Source organism: Triticum aestivum, chromosome 2D (assembly GCF_018294505.1).
Source record: "Triticum aestivum cultivar Chinese Spring chromosome 2D, IWGSC CS RefSeq v2.1, whole genome shotgun sequence".
Lineage (NCBI taxonomy): Eukaryota > Viridiplantae > Streptophyta > Magnoliopsida > Poales > Poaceae > Triticum > Triticum aestivum.
The window spans coordinates 494,990,734-495,010,797 of record NC_057799.1 but is presented as its reverse complement, the minus strand read 5'-3'; positions in this window follow the sequence as shown (position 1 = coordinate 495,010,797).

The following is a 20,064-nucleotide window of genomic DNA, read 5'->3' as shown; positions in this document are numbered from 1 at the left end:
AGGGTGGCCGGCCGCCCTGGCAACCGTCCTTCTCCTACGAACAAGCACTCGATGCTCCCTGCAAGTTCCACAGCGGCGCGAAGCCGTCCAACCATACGACACGGAAATGCCACTGGCTCACCCGCATCACCAAGGGCGAAGGGATGGTGCCGCCTCCGCCTCCCGGCCCGCCGCCTCCAGCTCCCCAGCAGCCGGCGGCCCGGCCGGTAGTCGGCGCCATCCAAGACGAGTTCCCCGAAGCGCACGACGCCTACGTCGTCTTCACAAGTCAAGTCGACGACAAGCGCAGCCGACGCCGGCAGCACCAAGAAGTAAACGCAGTCGCCTCTAGCACCGCCGAGTTCATGCACTGGTCGGAAAAGCCCATCAGCTGGAGCCAGGCCGACCACCCAGAGGTGATGCCTTCGCCTGGCTCCTATGCTATGGTCTTGGACGTCACCCTTGCGACGGAGAGGCGAGTTGCCAGATTTTCCCGCGTCCTGATAGACGGCGGAAGCAGTATCAACATACTGTACCGCGACACCATGGACAAGCTGAACATCAAAGCAAAGCAGCTCATGCCGAGCCGCACCGTCTTCCATGGAATCGTACCCGGCCTATCTTGCTCTCCAATCGGCAAGATCAAAATGGATGTTCTCTTCGGAGACAAAGATCACTTTCGCCGGGAAGCAATATGGTTCGAGGTGGTGGATTTGGAGAGCCCCTATCATGCCCTACTTGGCCGACTTGCTTTGGCCAAGTTCATGGTTGTGCCCCACTACGCCTACCTGAAGATGAAGATGCCGAGCTCGAAGGGGATCATCACGGTAGCCGGCGACTACAAGAAGTCCACCGAGTGTGCCACGGCCAGCAGCCGGCTGGCCGAATCCCTCGTGGTGGCAGAAGAGAAGAAGATGTTGGAACGGGTTGTGGCCATGGCCGGCAAGAAGCCGGCCTTGTCCCCCAACCCCAAGGACTGTGATGCGTAGGGCTCCTTCCAGCCTGCGAAAGAGACGAAGAAGATACCTCTAGACCCGGAGCACCCGGAGAGGTTCGCCGTGATTGGGGCGAACTTAGACAGTAAATAGGAAGGCGAGCTCGCCGACTTCCTCCGTGAGAATCGAGACATCTTTGCATGGTCCCCAAAGGACATGCCGGGTGTCCCGAAGGATTTCGCCGAGCACAAGTTACATGTTCGAGCTGATGCGAAGCCGGTCAAGCAACCCCTCCGCCGACTATCAGAAGAGAAGCGAAGAATCGTGGGAGAAGAGATAGCCCGGCTCCTTGCAGCCGGCTTCATCATGGAAGTATTCTTTCCAGAATGGCTTGCCAATCCAGTTCTAGTTTTGAAGAAGAATAACAAGTGGCGCATGTGTATAGACTACACAAGTTTGAACAAGGCCTGCCCAAAGGATCCGTTTGCTTTACCACGGATTGACCAAGTGATAGACTCCACAGCCGGATGCGAGCTGTTAAGTTTTTTGGATGCATACTCAGGGTATCATCAGATTAAGTTGGACCCGGCTGACCGCCTGAAGACTGCCTTCATCACACCCTTTGGAGCTTTCTGCTACCTGACAATGACATTCGGCTTGAGAAACGCCGGTGCCACTTTTCAGCGTTGCATGCAGAAATGTCTCTTGAAACAACTCGGCAGAAATGCCCACGTCTACGTAGACGACAATGTGGTGAAGACAGAGAAGCGCGGTACCTTGCTGGAGGACCTGAAGGAAACATTTGCCAACTTGCGCCGATTCCAGATCAAGCTCAACCCCGAGAAGTGCGTGTTCGGAGTGCCAGCCGGCCAGCTGCTAGGCTTCCTGGTCTCCGAACGCGGCATTGAGTGCAACCCTGTCAAGATCAAAGCCATCGAGAGGATGGAGATTCCCACCAAGCTGCGGGATGTGCAGAAGTTCACTGGCTGCTTTATCAGCCGACTAGGAGAGAAGGCTCTCCCCCTGTACCGACTCATGAAGAAGTCCACTCACTTTGAGTGGAACGATCAAGCCGACCATGCCTTCCATGAGTTGAAGAAAATGTTGACCACTCCGCCTGTCCTGGCTGTGCCGACTGAGAAGGAGCCCATGCTCCTCTACATCGCCGCGACAAGCCGAGTCGTCAGCACTGTTGTTGTGGTCCAGCGCCCGGAGGAAGGCCAAGCCCAGCTGGTCCAGAGGCCGGTCTACTATCTCAGCAAAGTACTGTCCAGCTCAAAGCAAAACTACCCGCACTACCAGAAGATGTGCTATGGGGTGTACTTCGCTGCCAAGAAGTTGAAGCCCTACTTCCAAGAGCACCCCATCACGGTCGTGTGCACTGCCCCGCTCGCCGAGATCATAGGCAGCCGGGATGCATCCGGCCGGGTGGCCAAATGGGCCATTGCCTTGGCGCCCTACACGATTTTCTATCAACCCCGCACCGCCATCAAGTCGCAAGCATTGGCCGACTTCCTCGTCAACTGGGCCGAGACCCAGTACTTACCGCCGGCTCCCGACTCCACCCATTGGCGGATGCACTTTGACGGGTCCAAGATGCGCACCGGCTTGGGAGCCGGCATCGTCCTCACCTCTCCCAAAGGCGACAAGCTCAAGTACACGCTGCAGATCCACTTCGCCGCCTCCAACAACGTGGCCGAGTATGAGGCGCTCGTACATGGGCTCCGGCTGGCCAAAGAACTCGGCATACGCCGGATCCTGTGCTACGGCGACTCAGACTTGGTGGTCCACTAATCATCTGGCGACTGGGACGCCAAGGACGCAAACATGGCAAGCTACCGTTTCCTCGTCCAGCAGATGAGCGGATACTTCGAAGGGTACGAGTTCCTTCACGTGCCAAGGGCCGACAACGACCAAGCAGATGCCCTACCACGGACCGGCTCCACCCGACAAGCCATACCAACTGGCGTCTTCCTCCAGCGCCTCCTCAAGCCGTCCATCAAGCCGTCTCCAGAGTCGGATTCCATCTTCGTACCGCCTGCGCCAGAAACAGCCGGATCCGGCTCAAGAAATCCCGCAGGCGGCACGGGGACTTCGACGACTGCCCCGGGGACTGACGTAGTCGCACCCGGCCCAGGGACTTCAGAACCCGGCCCGGGGACTGCAGCAGTCGGCCCGGGGACTGCAACGACACAAGAAGCGGTGGTCGACTCCAATGCAACACCCAACCCACCCACCCGAATCATGGTGGCCACATTAACAGCAGAAGAAGTCACAGCTCCCTCATGGGCCCAGCCCATTCTCAAGTTCCTAGTCAGCAGAGAGCTGCCGGCTGATGAGATCGCAGCAAGACTAGTGCAACGATGAGCCGCAGCATACACAATAATCAACAGGGAGCTTGTGAAGCGCAGCGTCACTGGAGTCTTCCAGCGTTGCGTCGAGCCAGAAAAAGGAGTGGCAATCCTCAAAGACATCCACCAAGGCGAATGCGGCCATCACGCCGCCTCAAGATCCCTCGTGGCCAAGGATTTCCGCCATGGTTTCTTCTGGCCGACTTCCTTGGAGGATGCTAAAGAAATAGTCAAGAGCTGCAGAGGATGTCAAGTCTTCAGTTCCAAACAACACCTGCCGGCTTCTGCCCTCAAGACCATTCCCCTCACCTGGCCTTTTGCCATCTGGGGACTGGACATGGTGGGCCCCTTCAAGACAGCCCGCGGTGGCTTGACACACCTACTCGTTGCGGTGGACAAGTTCACAAAGTGGATCGAAGCCAAGCCCATCAAGAAGCTGAACGGGCCGACTGCCGTGACATTCATCACCGACATCACTACTCGGTACGGCGTGCCGCACAACATCATCACCGACAACGGCACGAACTTCGCCAAGGGCGCACTGGCACGTTTCTGCGCGACACAGGGCATCCGACTGGACTTAGCGTCCGTTGCCCACCCGCAGTCAAACGGCCAGGTCGAGCGAGCAAATGGACTTATCCTCTCCGGCATCAAGCCCCGACTGGTTGTACCACTGGAGCGATCGGCCGGCTGCTGGCTCGAAGAGCTGCCGGCTGTCCTCTGGAGTCTGCGCACTACACCCAACAAGTCAACCGGCTTCACTCCATTCTTCCTTGTGTATGGTGCCGAGGCGGTCATCCCAACAGACATCGAGTTCGACTCGCCTCGGATCACCATGTACACGGAGGAGGAAGCCAAAGAAGCAAGAGAAGACGGCGTCGACCTACTTGAAGAAGGCCGGCTGTTAGCCCTCAGCCGGTCCGCCATCTACCAGCAAGGCCTGCGCCGCTACCACAACCGCAAGGTCAAGCCAAGATCCTTCCAAGAGGGCGACCTTGTGCTCCGGCTGATCCAGCGAACAGCCGGCCAGCACAAGCTCTCGGCCCCTTGGGAAGGCCCTTTCGTCGTCAGCAAGGCACTCGGCAACGACTCCTACTACTTGATCGACGCGCAAAAGCCAAGAGCACGCAAGAGAGACGACTCCAGCAAGGAGTCGGAGCGACCATGGAACGCAAACCTCCTAAGACGATTTTACAGCTGAAAAGCAGTATGTATCACGCTACCCCTTTTTGTATTAAGTTACAAACCAACAGGCCCCCCGAACAGTATTCGGGGACTGCCTTTTATTTATCTATGAATGACGAGTGTCATATCCATGAATGTATTATTACATTTTGAATTCTTGTCCGGCACCGGGTCCGACTAGTCGGCCCGGGGACTGGCCGCCTTGAGTTATATTCTAAGTTCTTCCCGAAGTCAGCAAAGTAGTGCGCCGGCTCCCAAGTCCTCTCTTGTTGAAAGTCACAGCTCATAGAACTGACTGTCCGACTAGCAAGAGAGAAGACAGAAAGGACGCCCACACGAAAAACGGCTAAGGAACAACTAACCTATATAGCAAAAAGACGGCCTCCATATATGCCTGCCGGCTGTCACAGCAGTCGGCTGGCCGGCTTCCTAAAAAACTTAGCTTAAGTTCGGGAGAGCTAAAAGTACTTCCCCCTCCCCAATCGGCCAGGCACTCCCCGGCTACAGATTGCAGAGCAACTGTTTGACTAGGGAGGCGGCAACCAAGGGAGGGCGGCAAAGGAAAAAAGCAGAAGGACAAAAAGCGAAAGTACAAGGAAAGACCAATTGAATAACTTATATACATAAAGCCGCCCACAGGCCGGCAACAGACTTAAGTTTGAATACACCCAGTGGGTGGAATTGTGCAGACTTAACCAAACATTGTTCAAGAGTAACAAAACAGGAAAACAAAAGAAAGAAGACTAAGGCGCGACTTGGAGGCCGAACTGGTCGGTGAAGGCAGCTCGCCGGCTGAAGGAGTGGCCGCCTTAGCTGGTCCCGGCTTGACCACCTCCCGCGGCAGGAGACGCACTCGCACGCGATGTAGTGCTGGAGGAACGGTCAGGCTGGCCGGCTTCTCCACCAGCCGGCTCGGCGTCTTCACCCTCCTCCTCCTCCTCCTCGCCCTCGTCGCTGGAGTCGATCTCCTCCGCCGAGTCCTCGCCGTGCGCCGGGTCCAGCCCGAACCAATCTTCCGGCTGGGCGACTCCATTGTCGTCCACCTCGGGGGCGAAGACGTTGGTGTCGGTGTAATCAGCGATCGCTGAAGCCCGCCGAATGATGGCCGGCCGCGCCGGCTCCAGCTCCGTGTCGGCTTGCTGCCGCCAGGTCGCCAGCTGGTCCAGGTTCAGGCCGGGATACCAGGCATTGACGAACTCCAGCGCCCGCCTGGCGCCGGAGCGAGCCGCTGACGCCTTCCATGCCTCGAAGCGGCCGACTGCCACCTCCTGCCAGTCGGCGGTCCGGCTGGGGGTGCGAGGGACCACTTGGCCGGGCCAGAGGGCGGCCAAGACCTGCGATCCCGCGCGCTGAAGCCGGCGGAGCAGCCTGTGAGCCGGCTGGATGCGAGCCTGGATCGCCAGGAGCTGCTCCTCCAGCGAGCGGCCGGTGGTTGGAGAGATCTCGAAGCCGGCTTGCCTCTTCGCCTGGCGACGGGCTTCGACGGCCTGGTTGGCGGCAGTGGAATAGCCGGGGAAGTACCCTGCGCGAAGAAGGAAAGGAAAGAAAAACACCAAAATCAGAAAACAAGTCAAATGGCAGATGGCAAGAAAGGACGAAGGGGTAGATGACTTACCGTCAACCAGGTCCTCAATCTGGCCATAGCCAGAGACCAGAGTCTGCTTGACCTCTGCCCAGCCGGCCGCCTCCGTCTCGAACTCGGCCTGGAGGGCGGCCTCGCGATCCAGCGCAGCCGTGTGGCCTTCCTCCTGGTCGGCCAGCTTCTTGACCAGGCGGTCGCGCTCCTGCACCAAGGCGGCGAGCTCCGCGTCCTTGGCGCGAAGAGCAGTCTGGGATTCCCCCAGCTATGCCCTCAGACTGGCGTGGGCCGCTGCGGAGATAGAAGAAAGAGAAGAACAATAAGGAATGATCAAGGAAGATCCGAGCCGACTGCTCAGCAGTCGGCCCGAATCTCGGGGACTACACCCAGTGGGTGCGCTGACGCGCCCCCACATGAGAAAAAGATCAAGTCACATACCTCGGCTTTCAGTGAGATCGGTGGTCTTCTGAGTCAGCTCCTGAGCCTAGGAGTTGAAGGCGGCCGCTCGGAGGTTGTGGTAGTCCTGCAAGACGGACAGAAGACCGACGTGAGAACAAAAGCAGCAAAAACAAAATCTCCAAGAAGTTCCAAGCCGCCTGCTCAGCAGCCGACTCGAAACTCGGGGACTACACCCAGTGGGTGCGCTGACGCGCCCCCATGAGAGAAATCAAGTTCAAAAAGAACAAGATGAGAATACTAATCCGGATGGCTGCCCGCGTGGCGAGGAATTCGTCGGTGAACTGCCTCAGCGCCGCAGTTGGCTCTGCAGCCGGGTCCGGACGTCTTGTGCAGCGACGTTCACCACGGCTGACCCTCCGCCCGGCGTCCACCCCGAGGTAGCGCTGGCCGCCTCCGCGTCTCGGGCCGACGAGCTGGAGCCCACGGCCGGCTGTGGCTCCGACGCAGCCTTCTGCGGTTCAGACGCGGCCTTCCCTGCACGCCGGCTTGGCGGAGCCCGGACTGCCACCTCAGCCCCCGCGGCCGGCTTGCCCTCCGCCGATTGTGCGGGCGCAGGCTCAGGCTGGCGGCCTTCGGTCGTTCTAGTCGGAGGAGTCGGCCCCGGCGCCTCCACCAAGATGACGACGTCGTCGCCGCTTCCTCCCAGCCGCGGCTGGGAACCGCTGGCTCCCCCTGGCGAGGGATCCACGTCCACGGGCGCCATGGTGCGCAGGGGGGTGACCATCAAAGCCTCCCCTGCCGCCGCTTCGGCCTCAGCCTCCGCCTGGGCCTTGGCTGCGGCCTCGGCGAGCGCCTTCGCCGCCTCCTCCTCCCGAGCTGCCTGGGCGGCGGCTGCCCTCCGTGCCTCCGCCTCCCGCGCTTCCTGCTCCTCCCGCGCCTCCCGCGCGTTCCTTTCCGTCGCCTCCAGGAGGGCGGCGCAGGGATCCACGCGGCGGGTGGTGCTCCCAGAGCCCCGACTCGACGATGGAGCCGGCAGCCGCCCGCTCAAGGGACATCGGAGCTCTGACCATTGAAAAAGAAGACGAAGATTCAAGAACCACCAAAGGAAAGAAAGAAGGACAGTACATAAAAAGAGAGAACTTACGCCGACACAGTCTGCGGCTGCTTCACCACTTTGCGGAAGCGAGCCGCCTTCGCGGCCGCTTCTTCCCGCCTGGTGGCCGCCGCCCCACCCCTGGGCTTCTTCGTCCGGCTACCAAACATGCCCTGGGTGGCGCGACGTTTCTGGCCTCTACCCCGAGCAGGTTGCGCGCCGGAAGAGCCCGCGCTGCGTCCGGAGGCCGGCTGGCGGGGCGGGACGACTTCGGCTTCGTCCTCGTCCGGCCAGTCGTCGAAGGTCGCGGTGAACCCGGAGCCGCCTGCTTCGCCACCGGCTTGGCCGCCGGCCGGCTCGGCGGCGTCCTCCATATGGACAGCCCCCAGGTCGGGGTCATCCTGGTCGTGTTCGGTCCGGTCGGGGACGAAGCGGCGCTCCACGTCTGCCCCGCCGGCCGGCCGGAGCAGAGGACTCTGTCAAAAGAGCAAGCCGACTGGGTTAGAGTCGGACCAAGAGGAACTCGGCGACAAAGCTGAGAGAAACAGAAAGAAAAAGAGACAAGGGAAGCGTACCGTAGGCAGAGGATTGGCGCGGCTATATGGCTCCTTGCCGAATTGCCAGTCTTCGGAAAGCTGGCAATTGGCGAGGTAGTTCACCATGTCGGCGGCGTCAGGCTGCGGCATCTCCTTGGTGCACATCCGGCTCGGATCGAGCTGGCCGCTCATCTGACAGATCAGATGAGGCCGGCTCTGGAGCGGAAGGACCCGGCGCGTGACGAACGCGGCCAGGAGGTCGGGCCCCGTCAGGCCCTCCGACTGGACCATCACCCGCAGGCGGGCGATGGCGGCGTTTCCTCCCTGCGACAGCGTCACCACCCGGAAGGACCACTGGGGCAGCCTCCCCGCCGGTGGGCCGGCTACGTAGGCCGGCAGGTTGATGTAGTCGCCCCGTGGAGCGATGTTCCGCACGTAGAAGTACGACTTCTGCCACTTCTTCACCGATTGGATAAGCGTGATGACGGGGAAGGGGTTGTCGGCGCCCGATCTCCGCGACGCGATGAAGGCGCCAGTATGAGCCGGCACGCCTTTGCTGCGCGTGCCCAGCTTCGACTGGAAGAACTCCCCCCAGAGCTCAAGGGTGGGGAGGACGCCGAGATAGCCCTCGCACAGGGTGACGAAGGCCGACAGCAGCACCACCGCGTTGGGGGTGAGGTGGTGCGGCTGGAGCTGATAGAATTCCAGCCAGGAGCGGAAGAAGGCGCTCACTGGCAGGTCGAAGCCGCGTAGGAAGTGCGAGCGGAAGACCACCCGCTCGCCATCCCGCGGCGCCGGCCTGATTTCCTTCTCCGGCGCGAGGCGGACCTCCACCTTGTCCACGCTGGGCAGACGCCGGGTGTCGCGGAGGAAGTCGATGTGGTCGTTATGGACGATGGAGCCATCCCAATCCCCGCCAAGCTGCTCTACGTGGGGAGGCATAGCGGAAGCTAGCACGGCGGCGGGGGAGCGTGCGGAGGAAGAGCGCGGCGGCAAGGCGCTGTCGCGAGAACGAGCAAGGCAAGAAGACGGTGGAAGTAGGAGGAGCGTGCGAGGGCCTGCCGCCCTCCACCTCCCCCTACTTATAGCCTCACGCGGCCGAAGAGGGCGGACGTGGGGGGAGACGTGGGATTAACTGCGCCCACTCCCCCCACGTCTCGCGTTTATTATGCATAAGTGCGAGCCGAAACCGCCGCACGGAACGTGCGGGCGGTTTCAGGATACAAAGGATCCGCGCCTGGGCCGGGGCGCGGACGTGGCGGGCCCCCTCCCTGCGGCGACGTCCCGTCACGCGCGTGGGCTGGCAGGCTTTCCGGCCACGTGGCACGCCAACGGCCCGAGGCCGGCCCGCGGCCCGGTGCACGACCCTGCGGGTTTCCTGCCCCCCGACTCCAGAAGAATTCGCCTAAGGCGGCGCGCCAGACCAAGGCCGGCTCCCAGCTGCCGGCTCGTCACGATAGGAAGCTGATCGAGCTTCTCGAACCCCACTCCACCTCGAAGCCCAATCAGCTTCGGGGACTACTGTCGGGGTAAATGGCCACGGGTAGCCTAACCGGCTACCCCTGGCTCTTCAAGAAATTTATCAGGCCTTTGGGCCTTCAAGCACTCCAAGCATTTGGGCCGCCTTTCGTGGACGGCTACCACTAAAGCCGACTCCCGGAAGGCGACCCAGCCTCACCGACTCCTCCCCAGGACGACCACGGGGTGGCCGACTCCCAGAAGCCGGCCAAGAAGGACGCCGACTCCTAGGAGACGGCCAAGACCACAACCACTCCTACATAACGGCGACCTGACGGGGTATGGCCACAGTGCGGCCCTCGACCCCCGAAGCCCGAGGCGGGCATGGCTACAGGAGGCCGTACGGGAGGGATGTCTCCCGTGCGGCTCGGCACTGTAGCCACGCTAGCTCCGACGTCATCCACGACCCACTCCTGTACGGCCCAAGGACTGCGGGCCCCTTCGGCCAGAGAGAGGCGTGAAGGCGGCCCGGCTCTTCCTAGTCGGCCAAGAGCATAGCCGGCCTCCAGAAGCCGGCCACTCCCTTCCTCGAAGCAGGAGCCCCATTAAGGAGACAAGACGAGGTGAGGCTACAGTGATAGCCACCGAGGCGGCCCACTGTAGCCACGCTCACCTCGACAAAGCCCTCATCATCAGAGGCGCGGCTACAGTAAGCAGCCGCCGACAAAACCCTAGGCGGTGGGGCCGGCCTGTCGACCAAGTAGCAGGCAGCCAGCGGGACCCACCAGCCAGCGGAGAAGCCGGCGAGCGTAGACACTGACGGCTGGGACCAGATCCCAGTCGGATTACCATTGTACCCCCGGGGGGTAGGCCTATATAAACCCCCCGGAGCGCCCATGCAAAGGGTTCGCACCTCAGCAGAGTTCGCTTCTAAGCATAGCACACACACACCCACCATAGATAGAGAGAAGCAAGAGCTAGCCTTGTTCTTCTTCTCCCTTGAACCCAACAGCTCTAGGAGCGATTGTAGCTACCCTTTATCGATCTAGTGATCATGCGGAGACCCCGTAGAGCAGGACTAGGGGTGTTATCTCCTCGGAGAGCCCCGAACCTGGGTAAGATTCGCCGGCGTGCATGTCTTCGCCTCATCCCGTTTCCGGGCACCGGCGACGTTTTATTGGCTCCCACAATGATAAGCCATCCCTTGGCATATGTCGCACCAACCACCCGACAGAGACCCTTCGAGAAACTGTGTGCGATGCCATAATCGCAAACGATGTTCTATGAAAACCGTCAGAAATGTGAAAAATGTTTGCGATGATGGATGCATCAAACACGGTTCAGGTTTTAGTTGCATGTGCGATGCAGGGCCTACGGTTCAGCTCAATTAACTATTTGCGATGAGGAGGAACAAAAGAAACGGGCAACCAGATGGAGGCGCGCGCGATACACAGCATACGGTTCACTCGGATGAACTGTTTGTGATTAGGCAACACAAAATATACGGTCAGCCAGATCAAAGGTGTGTGCGATATACGGCATGCGGTTCACTCGGATGAACTATTTGCGTTGAGACATGAGAACAGAAACGGTTCAACTTAACAAGATGTGTGTGATACGCGGCAAATAGGTCTGTAATCAGAAATGTGTCTGAAGACCGATAAGAACACAGACGGTTGCTGCTAATATGACGCGTGTGTTGTGAGCAAACGATTGCTGGTATACAATTGTGAGTGATTGATGAAAACATCACCGACGGGTTCCATTGTTTAGTCCGTGTGCGATGTGATTTTCTTTGTCCGCACACCATCTACGCTCTGTCTACAGAGCATCAACATATATACTTAAAAAGAGAGCATTGCATAACCAAATTAAGCATACAATTACACAAGTGACTACACACATAACATTTGCACACACCAAAGCAAGCAATTAGATGCATACTAAAGTAGGAGAAACGAGGATCTAATCATCTACTTATTGTTGCGACGACGCTTGCCATTGCTCTGCTCTCGGCTGGATCCCTGGCTATTTTGGGGAAGGAGGGACTTCCTCATGTGAACGATCTGCCGGTACATGTCGTAGCTCGTGTACGCCTCCTTGGCCGCGTACACGACGCGAGCTTTGTCGAGTTTCTCCATCCAGGCCGAGTGCCAGGCACGATTGTCCTTTTTGCACGAATCCTTCATGTCTCTGTAGTAGGGGTCGATGATGGCCTCGGCGAGGTGAACCAGTGAGTCCTTCTCATGCTCCTTGCTACCCCAGATCTTGTATTGGCCCTGGATGTTGACAAGATTCAGGCAGGTGATGCCCGAACTCTCGAGCGCCTTTACATCGTTGGTGATGTCCACCGTAGCGAACATGTAGTGGGGGTTGTTGACAAACCTGGCAAAACGCTCGCAAGTCCTTGTGGCCAGGCAGTAGTGGTAGATGAGGACGTGGTGGCGCACGCACATCTGGGTGACGACGACCTTGGGACGAGACCCGGCACTAGCGCGGGTGTACTCGAGGTCAAACCCGACCACCTTGTACTTCTCCTCGGCAAGCAACAGCTCCATGATGTGGATGGAGTGCTCCGCCCAGACCGGGTCGTTGGTGTACACCACCGAGAGGTCCATGAACCTTCTGTGGGTGTCCACCACGGCACACACGGTGAACTGCTGCTCGCCGTCGGCAGCCGCTCGGAGCGCCATTGGAGCCGCGCAGGATACCCTCTAAGAATTTCTCTTGGTGGGTGTGCTTCTTGCAATGGTGGGGCTCGATCGAAAGGTTGAAGAGACACAAGGGTAGGTTAAATGGCCGCTGTAATAATAAATGGGGGCCGGCCGACCTGTAATCGTCACGTCTTGTCACGGCGTTCATAGCGGTGGATTCCAGAATCCAGTGCACGCTTGACAACACCACACCCTAGGCGTGGACACTCGAGTGCGATAATTAATTCTACGCTCTACAGTGCACATGGTGGAAGAAACCAACTGTGTGCAATAATGTCAAAGATCGCAGTCGAGTTAGCTATATAGATCGTGTGCTATGAAATCGACAAGGTAAACTGATTCGAGAATGGTTAATAAAATCTAAGACCATTGCATATTAAGGTCAAAGTAGTGCTAGCAATATACGAGTCTCATACGATGCCATTTCAATGATTGTACCAAAAAAGCTCAAAATGTTACAAGGTTCAAACTCCAGAGTTATATGGCTCAAATTCGAAGATTACAAGGTTCAAACTGATATTAGAAATGAAATTCAGCTCATCAGCTGCAAACGCTCGCGCTGATTCGCTGAACATGGATACCCGAGAGGTTCAAACTAATATCACCGCTTCTAAGTCTGGCTTCGAAACCTCACAATTTTTGCAAAGGGGTCAGCCACTGAGAAGTCATGTATGGGGTTGACCCGATGACTTCCGATTACTCTGTCATCTGAAGTTCCAAAATGAAATTCAACATTTTTGGAGCCTACTCCATTTTGCCGCAGGCGCCGGCGCTGGTCAACAGACCATTCTTTTTTTTGCGAAATAAATGTAGGGCGAACCTCATTTCCTTTAGCACCCTTGCTCTGAGAACAAAGAACCTGGCAAATATAATCTCCGGTAAGGTCCCTCGGTAGGAGTTCAAAGTAATTTCTGAGAGATGCAGATCTAGGCATTCGACGTGATTGTTATATTGTATCACATTATGCACCACTAGGCCTAATCTTATGTGCAAAAGAAGAAAACGTGTTAGTGCCTACATGCAGTTTTGAACATTACTACAGGACTAGCTATTTGGTTTGCAGGATTTGTAAAATGCACTAACATGCCATCTTCGATCTGACATGATTAACATGGGCATTTGATTATATTCTAGAAAAATGTAGCCTTCTTCACAAGACGTTGGAGTGGATGAAAAGTTCGCTAAGAAAAGTAGTACAGATGAATCCAAAGGGGAAATGCTTATTGATTGTAACCATATGCATCAAGCAACCAATATGGGGGGGGCATGTATGTACTGAAATCCTCCAAAAGAACCTTCAGAAATCGTAGTACATTGTCATTGTAAACTTGGAAAAAGGTGTCACAAATTGAACTCCCTTATGGTTAACATTTAACAGGAAAGGAACATCACCTCAATATATAGCTTCTCCAGGCACAGAAAGCATCTCAGGAAACTGACAAGTTGCTCCAGGTCAGGCCCGATAGATTCTAGTGCCAAGACCTTCACTGTGCGCAGTTTCGGGGTCAAGCTTGTCGGAATCATTTTCTGAATGACAGACGAACAAACATCTTAAAAATTAGAAATAATGTTAATTTGTAGAAGGAGAGGTAGAAGGCGGCTGTTGTACCTGAACGGGTGTGGATCCAATAACAAGTTTGGAGTATTTGTCAGACGAGTAGCCCACCACTATCAATTTCGGCGCAGAAATGACATTGATTCTTGTTGGACCTTCTTGATCGACTACAAGTAATCTCTCAAGTGCAGGTGTGTCCTGGATGACCATACCGTGGTCCACCTTTTGTGATGTCTTCCTGCCGCACCAGCAACACAGATAAATAGTTCGGAGAGTCATGGAGGTGATGTGGAAGGTACTCAACCCATTGATTGCCTGAAGACGAAGGTACTCGAGTGCAGTACAGCCACAGAGCAGGCGCTCCATGTCACCCTTTGAGAGGCAGACGGCGACGAGCTCGAGGTGCTTTAGTCATGGTAGAATAAGAGCGGGTGCGTCATTAAGGGGTGGGAAATGGCAGTTCCTGAACTTCGCGACGCGCAGCGTGGGCGCGAGGCGGAGTGCAGACCTTGGCAGCGACCGCATATGCCCATCATCAAAAGTGAGCTCCTCGAGCTGATCTAGGGCAGGGGATCGGAACCACTCGTCAAGCTTGGCTCGGTCCTTGCCGTTGGAACGAAACTTGCCCATTCTAAGGCCTTTGGTTGGGCCAAGGTGAGTGCCGAGGATCTTGGAGAACGCATCCAAGCTTTTGCGATAGCCATGGCAGAGCTCGTGGGTCTCGATGAGGTCGAGAGGGCTGGAGTTCCATAGGGGGCGCCACCGCCGAGAAAGGAGGGTTGTCCGTGCCCCATATTTGATTGGGAGGAGGGAGCTGATGACTCTCAACATATCATCGGGGATGCTGCTGATTAAGTCTAGGCCTGCTGGAGTCGCTTGCGGTTCTAGCTCGCCCCGCCTCCGCTTGTTGGCAGCCCCGTTCTCCACCTCCGGAGTCTCCTTGTCAGCGGCGCTTTCTGATAGAAATGGGAGTACATGGAATATTTAGTTAAAACAGGGCAATAGAAAAGTGTATTGGTAACTAGAAGTTATTAGGTAGGAATATAGTAAGATAAGGGAATAACAATTGGTTGCTTAAATACTACACAATTCATTTGACATTGCTGGGTAAGTCAACATATGCAGATAGTTGAAAAGAAAACTTACTTAGAACAAAGTCTGGATGGATGATTTGTCGGGGAAGTTAGCATATATCTCATGACCAGGCCCTTCTATGTGCAGTGCAATTTTAGTGCTAGCTTTCAGTACATAAAACTTTGCAATTTCATTCCAAAAGCCAGTGCCAAAATAGGAGACACCACGTTCATCAAGTCTTACAGTAGCAATGATTGTAAATCCATGGTTTGTGCGCAGTATGACATTCGTGGAGCCTTGATGTATGTAAAGGGAAAAATTGTGCACTACATAATCTGTTGCATAGCAAGGGATGTCCTGCAGAAAATGGTAGGGTTGTTAAAGAAATATGGTAACATGCAAATATGGGCCCAAATTGAAAGAACTGTACATCAGTTGAAATCGAAGGACAAAAGTATATAATTAAACAGATAGGGTAAACATGATGTCATGGAAATATGAGAGTAACCAAAAGAACAATACTTCATTAATTTGCCTAATATAGAAAGAAGAGGGGAAAATCCCCTTTGACGTATATCGTGCATGTGCCACCTTTTATCCAAATGTAGCAATATTTAGAATATGTTCAGGAAAGTAGGCCATGCCAACCGATTTAGGGTAAGATTGAACATACCGCGCGCGTCCTCAAGTTATCTGGTACGATGAGATGGAATCTCCGGCGGCGGTTGCCAAGTCGTGAAGTATCGGTGCACTGTACATTCTATGAATGAAAGAAAACCCTCAAATTAGCTCGAATAAAAATGAATTCACGACGATTTCCGCCGGGTGATTAAAGGAGGCAGATGAACTGGGATAAGAGATGAGATAATATCTTGTTAAATTAGTTACCTTGTCGTCCTTGAGAAAGAACCCTCGGTACGGCAGATTCCCCAACCGAGCGGAGCTGGGTCTACCGCGAGCAGCGTCGAGAAAGTCGATGGCGATAGGCGGCGGCAAGCGGAAGTGGCGAAATGCGGTGGGCTTCGCCGGAAGCCTGGCGGCGGCAGGCGTCGAGCTAAGTGTTTACCGCCGCGATAGGCGGTGCCATGGCATAGACGCGGAGGAGCTTGTGAAGGTGTGAATGGGGAACGTACCAGACGAGCCGAGGTGGGTGGCGGGCGGGGTGAGGGTTTTTGTGACGTGGGGATGGTGAGGGTTTTCTTATTTCTTTTTTGAATTGGGTGGTGAGGGTTTTCTGTCCCACAAAGAAGTTTTGGGGGCGACGGTTTGCTAGAGCGAACCGTGTGTGATTGACGCAGCAGGCAAAATGATAGTCATTGCACATGGTTCCAATTTTGGGAACCGTGTGTGATTGACGTACTACGTCCGTGCTGGTTTATTGGTCCCCCGTTGTAATTTCTACCAAAATTTGGCAAAATATTTAACATACTCAGCCATAGATGATAAGCGTACACGTACATAAGCATAGTTCAACCATAAGTACATAGTTCAACCGTCATTAAGCATACTCAAGCGTACATAGTTCGATCCATCCCACATCTCATCTCACATGCGGTCGGCACGATCCTGAAGCTTCTCCAGGTACTCGGCGTACGCGCCGTGGGCCACCCTGCGAGAATACTTCTGCTTGAAGGAGCCAACGGCCCGTCCTCTTGCATGCGCAAGAACACTTAGATACGCGTCATGAATCTTGTGGTTGAAAAATGGGCATCCATAGCTGTCGTTCCAGGTCCTAATTACCTGTTATACATTCCCGCATAAAGCTCCCTCAGTATTCGCCTCTTGTACCTCCTCTGGGCATCTTCATCCTCGTTGTCCACATCGTCAGACAGCACCTATACATATAGTAAAACAAATTTGGCATCAAATCACTGATTACATGCCGTGAAGTAGGATTAGGAATTTATGGCTATTTATTTATACATATTCAGAGATTATGGTTCGGTTTTTAAGCACAGTCGTCTATGTACAGACCAATCTTGAAGAAAATAATGGCACAAACATATGTAGGTCATTCAAAATCAATTGTCAAGTCCCGGCTAGGAATTATTAGCACGAACACTAACCCTAGTCGGATTACTAGCAGAAATCATTTGCACAGATGAAACAACTAAACACTTATCACCTGTACTATTCAAACAATCAATACACTACACAGATCTAACGAAACTTACTCAGATTTCATGGATTGGGAGAACATAACCACATGATTTCTATTCCAAAAGGGGGAGGCAGGAGTAACCAGAGAAACCCTATGATCTATTTGACACATAAATGGGTATAGATGACTAACCAGCTGTCCGTCGTCGTTGGAGTCGCTACCGGAGTGGTCGTCGGAGTCGTCGCCAGAGTGGTCGTCGGAGTAGGTGTGGAACTCCGCCTCCGGCCGTGGAAGCTAGACGCCGTCGACGATGTCAGGGTGCAGTGATAACTCACCGGCAGTGACGGCAACCTCTGTCTCCATCTCCACGCCGTACTCCGGTGCTTTAGCAGCCCTGGTGTCGCCACTCCCTCTGATGGGGCACTTCGGTGGCATCCTCATACACTGACGGCTTTGAGGACTGAGAGCGGCGTCGAGGTTGCAAGCGGAGAGAGAGGATTGTGTGTGCGTAGCGAGTATGGGTGGTGCGGCCGCTCGGGCGCACCATTAATATGGAGTAGTGGGAGTTGTGGGAAGAGGCGGGCGGCGGTCAAACCGATGGCTCGCCTCCCGGTGAGCCTGCGCACTGGACTGCTGGCATGCCTACCAAAGTTTCACACAGCTACTCGCACGCCTCCCGATGACACTGTGCAGCGAGCACGCCTCCGTCAATTCACACACCTACACGCACGCCTCCCCGTCTGCCTGCGCGGCGGACTGCTCGCATGCGTCCCGTCAACTCACGCCTGCTCGCACGCCACACGGGTCGCGCGGCGGCACGTATATTGTTTTTCTATTCGAATGATTAATGTTGCCGCTTTATTGCTTAATCGAAGCATGGCACGTATCCATTTTTGGTCTAACACTCACGGTTCGAATAAATAATCCATTTGGGATATTGGTTCCCAATTATTAATAATCTCCCGTCTGTAATTAGATAAACATTACATCAAAACTGGTCTCAAATTTGACAAAAAAGTACAATGACACTTTGTATTGGTGTCCATATGACAACACGATAAGTTTCATGAACTTCAAATAAGTTTTGGACGTACTAGAATTTGAAAATAAAGATTCTCAATGTTTGAAATTTGTTGCACGGGGAGTAAACATGCACCCAGTGAGACACATGTGTTTTTGCAATCCATTTAGGTGCACTGTCACGTGTGCATGTAGCTCAAATTTGATTTTTGCACATTATACCCATAGAAAATCAATCAATCAATGTACTAAAACGTCTTAATGATCTCTGTGAATTTTTTGAAATTAAAATGCCCCTCCTTGGTAACACATATGTTCACTGCAGGATAATTTATTTAATATGCATCATAGTTGCGGTGGATTCGCGGTGTGTGGGTCTGGGGGTGGCGGGTGGCTCGCAGTACACTACGAGTTGTGAGCCACCGTGTGGGTTGGCCGTTTTGTTAGGCAGGCTAGTGCCACATCAGAGTCGTGAAATCGTTATTTAAAACATTACACAACCCTTTCATACATAAATGTTTTGGCTACATGCAGTCGATGGTTGTCCTACATGACACTCGATACTCGTCTGTGACGCTTTTTGTGGGCCCGCGAGGTCGTCTATCACTTTGACGAACAGCCGGAAGTGAGGTTAATTTGACCAGCAAGGTATAATCTTTTTTGTTTGTGTTATGGTGGTATATAGTACGTGTCGAAGAGGTGGGAGGGGACTAGCATATATACTATATGTATGCGTCCGTGAACAAGTACACCTCACTCAGTATCGGGACTTTTTGGTTACCGAGGACCGCGCCACTTCAAAATTGTGAAATTATTTATTCAAACATCACACAACACCTTTTTGGGCCACATGCATATATATCCTAGCTAGGACACTCACGTGTGACGCTTCCATCTATGGGCCCATGAGGCCATCGTCGATGGATGCATGCATGCATCACTTTGACCTACATCGGGAGAGGTTAATTAATTTCACCATCGATGAGGATTCTTTTCGGTTGTACATATATTACGGCAGGAGCATATAGTATGCGATGAAGAGGGGGGAAGGGGACCATCATATGTAGTACGCTTGATATGAACCTCGCTCTGTGTGGGTGCATGGTTTATGGTTTTTGAGGCATGTGGCACATCAAAGTTGTGCATTTTGGGTATTCAACATATATATGTTTGGCCCACATGCAAAGCGGTGGTGGTTGTCCTCCCGCACCCACTTAAGCGGTTATCAGCGATATCGATGCTTTCCATCTCTGGGCCCGCTTGGTCCATCACTTCTTTTTGCCTGAAAACAAGAGAGGTTAATTTGACTTAGGAGGGGATTATTATTTTTGCTCTGGGATGACATGCATGATACACTTTGAGCACACACATATGCATGTGTACGCATGAATCCCTCCCATCGAGTCGAAGTGGCTAGTACAATGACACCATCATGAATCGATCTCGCTCTGTGTGGAGAGCTAGTGTATGATTTTTGACACACGCGCCAGATCAATGTTGTGTATTCAAACATGCATGCACGCATCACCTCCATACATATGCATGTAGTGGTTGCCTTCGAACGATACACTCCCTCGCGTGGTTATCGGCGACAAGCCTATATATTCGTGGGCCCGCGTGGACATCCATGATCACCTTGACCAACAACAAGATAGGTTACCATGGCGGATTCTTCATTTGGTTAGTGTTATCATAGTATAGGTCATGGTGAGATTTAGACCTAATTAAGTTTGAGCGCATATACTATGCACGCATGCATGCATATATGAATCCCCACATATGCATCGTCAACCTAACCCTCACTCAGTGTGGGGATTTCTAGTTCGAAATCACGGTGCCACATCAAAGTTGTTCATTGTTACCCAAAAACACACCTCTCCATACATATGTTTGGGCCACACGCTTGCAGTGGTTGTCTTTTGGGACTAGCTACTTGCGTGATTATTGGCGAGCTAGCCCATCTCCGGGGTCGCATGGACGGACATCACTTTGACCAACAACAAGAGAGAGGTTGTACGACCAAGGTGGATTATTCTTGGTCCGTTTTACGATCCATCTTGGTGAGATATATGCCTCTTTGGCCCG